Raw genomic sequence first — 3,449 nt, forward strand, 5'->3', positions numbered from 1 at the left:
TCAGCAAATCACAGTTTACTTTGAATTGCTTGGTTATCGAAACTAAGGAAAATCGGAAGCGATGACTGGAACAAACCATTGTGCGACTTCCTTGTCCTGTGTCAGACTTTTTAAGTTCGACAATCCCGAATGTAGGACTCATCCCACCGTGTCAATTTTATAACTTCACAGCGCCACCTAAATATCCCGCAAGATAGATAACACGGTTATATCAGCCTTCTTGTCGGCTTCAAGCTGGGTTATGGAACAAAAAGGAGGGAAAACTCTTAGGAGACTAAAGTGTGTCGTGTGGGTCTATACCCCAGTATTTAATTATGACCAGTAGTGATTACGATTTTGCAATCACAGGACCGTTTCCCTTTTCCCTGTCCGAAGTGTCAAATTTCTGGTTAATCTTCATTTAGATCCCGAAACGCTGTCTCTTGAATATAGGACTTGACAACAACTGTATGACTTGCTCTACTGAAATCCAATGGCATGTGTATTTATTGTGTCTGTCCCATAGCCCTTGGCTGGTTTTTATTTCCACTGTCGCCCATACTAATATTTCACCTCGCCCAATCGGACAACAAAAAACTTCTCTGTTCGTAATATAAACAAGCCAGTTTAAAAAGACACAAGCATTCTTTCAGTGAAAGATACTCTCATGGTGGGCCTCTCAAAGCCGTTCTGTTATTTATAGAGGGTCTTCTTCTTGTGTATTGACATGGTTAGTTCAACTTGGTCGCTCAGCTAGGCGTGATTGATGACACAGCTCAAGGGTATACCTCATACCTGGGGGTGTACAGTCTCCCCTCTTCGCCCAAATTTAATTATTTCTTATTCATTCGTTGTCATTTGCTCAGTGAATATGGTGAACGTTCGGTATGTTTCTCAACAAGTGATAATACAACATTACAACGACATGCGCATTGGCCTCCAGCCAAATATGGCCAGGCTTGTTGAATGCGGGGGACGCTGGAGGCCGTTTAATACAACTTAAACCTTGCCTGATCAAATCACATCGTATTTAAATGTAAGCTTCCTAATTTGGGATGGGGTTCTCATTGAAAAAGTCATAATAACAACTTGTGATTTGTAATTTAAGAACCATACTTCTATTATCATAGATGTTGTGTATATCAACATACCTAGTAATTGAATCAGCTTGTTTACATACTAACCTGTTGGACATCGCCAGAAATGCGATGGTGACGATTCATGCCAACGCAAACTAAAAGAATCGAAGGTTTTTTACAATCATTATATTTTAATAGTATATATATATATATATATATATATATATATATATATATATATATATATATATATATATTGTTATGTAGGTCATTTCCCCCACACTCATCATGACCTGAGTTCAATTAGTCTAGAACATTCCCAAGGTCACTGCCCTTGATGACCTCACAACCTTGAATTCATTAGTCATGTTTGGAATGTTCTGGAAAGTTGATTAGTTGTGTAAGGAGATAATTTTAGAACAGTAATTAGCATGTCAATAAAAGTTCTAGATTGTTCTTATATGCCTTTATAAAAGGGACGTGCACAGCTTCCAGTGAGACTTTTGGGATCGTGTCTCTTGTGTGTTACTAAACTCCAGCAGTAGTCATTCTCAAGACTTTTCAAGACCTTCACTGCCAACGCTGGATTTATACTGTGGACTTTATGCATCTTCAAGCCTGCAAGGACTGTTCATTCATCCAACTGACTGTTACAACTCTGAGACTGGAGCTTTGCCGTCCGCTGAGATAAGTAGTCTGTACACTTTTAAAGCTTGTACTCTGTCCCTAACTTAGCAATTAGTTTTGTTTTCGTAATAAATTTTGTTTAAACGGAAACTGCTGAGTTCACCCTTTTGTTCGTTTTCTCTGCACGTAACAAATTGGGGGCTTGTCCGGGATACGAATATTTTGAGCCGTTTGACAACATTTTGCCTGCCTTTTTTAAAAACTACAGTATTCTGTGAACTCAGCGAAATTTAATCATGGCGGAATTTAAACCAGAGGAAATGGATGACCTTGATCAGGACACATTTGATTCCCTCAGAAAAGATGACCTCATAACACTGGCCAATTTCCTTAAAGTAGAAGTCAAAAGATCTATGCGCAAGAGGGAAATACAGTACCATATTGCAAAACATTTAGTTAATTTAGGCCAATTTGAGGAATCCACCTTGAAAGATTATGAGCCCGAGTCTACCTCTGAACTCAGAAAATTAGAATTAGAATTGCAGACAAATTTGGAGATCAAGAAACTAGAATTACAAATGGAAAAAGAGAGACAGGCATTAGAAAAAGAAAAAATACAAATGCAATTAGAAATGGAAGAAGACAGAGAGAGAAAGACAGGCAGGAAAGATTAGAAATGAAACGTTTAGAGCTTGGACAGTCAGGAAAATTCTTCCCTTCAGACAAGTTTGACATCACTAAGCATTTCAGGCTTAGTTCCCCCTTTCCAAGAAAAGGATGTTGATAATATTTCCTTCATTTTGAGAAAATTGCTCAGAGTCTGAATTGGCCTAAGGAGTCCTGGTCTATGCTTTTGCAGAGTGCTTTGGTGGGTAAAGCCAGAGAAATTTACATTCAGTTGTCAGTAGAGCAGGCTTCAAATTATGATTCTGTAAAGGAATTAATTCTCAAGGGCTATGAATTGGTGCCTGAAGCTTACCGTCAGAAATTTAGGGATTGTGAGAAGGTGAAAGATCAAACTTATGTTGAATTTGCTCGAACAAAAGAACAACTGTTTGATCGTTGGTGTTCTTCTGAAAAGGTCAGTCAGAATTATGACAAATTACGACAACTTGTTTTGATTGAGGAATTTAAAAGGTGCATCCGGAGTGACATCAAGACGTTTATCAATGAACAAAAGGCAGATACATTAGAGGTTGCTGCACGTTTGGCCGATGATTATTCATTGACCCACAAATCTTCATTTCTCAGCAAACCATCCCAGTCCTTTTCCTACAGAAACAATGCAGGTAAATTTAACTCCTCCTTTTCATCCAAGATTTTTCAAAGGACAGTAGAAAATCAAATGACAACAGTTCACAGAGTTCAAGTAACACTCCCACATCATCAGATCCCAAGTCTCAATCTCCTTCTGACAAACAGTTCGGTACACTTTCTTGTAATTATTGCAAGAAAGACGGCCATTTAATGTCAGAGTGTTTCAAATTGAAAAGAAAACGTGAAGGTCAAAGTGGTCAAAGTGGATCTAAGCCAACCGGCTTTATTTCTTCATCAACTCAATTAGAGTCTAATAATGTGTGCAACACATTTTCTGAGGTTAAACCCCTCTTATCCCAATTAATGAGGTCAAGGTCAATTCTTCTCAAGATAGCATTATGGGTATTTTCGAGCCATTTATTCATAATGGTTTTATATCACTTTCTAGTGATTTCTCTTCCGCTACCCCTGTCAAAATTTTAAGAGATACCGGGGCTTCCCAGTCTC

Source organism: Ptychodera flava, chromosome 10 (assembly GCF_041260155.1).
Source record: "Ptychodera flava strain L36383 chromosome 10, AS_Pfla_20210202, whole genome shotgun sequence".
NCBI classification, from domain to species: Eukaryota; Metazoa; Hemichordata; class Enteropneusta; family Ptychoderidae; genus Ptychodera; species Ptychodera flava.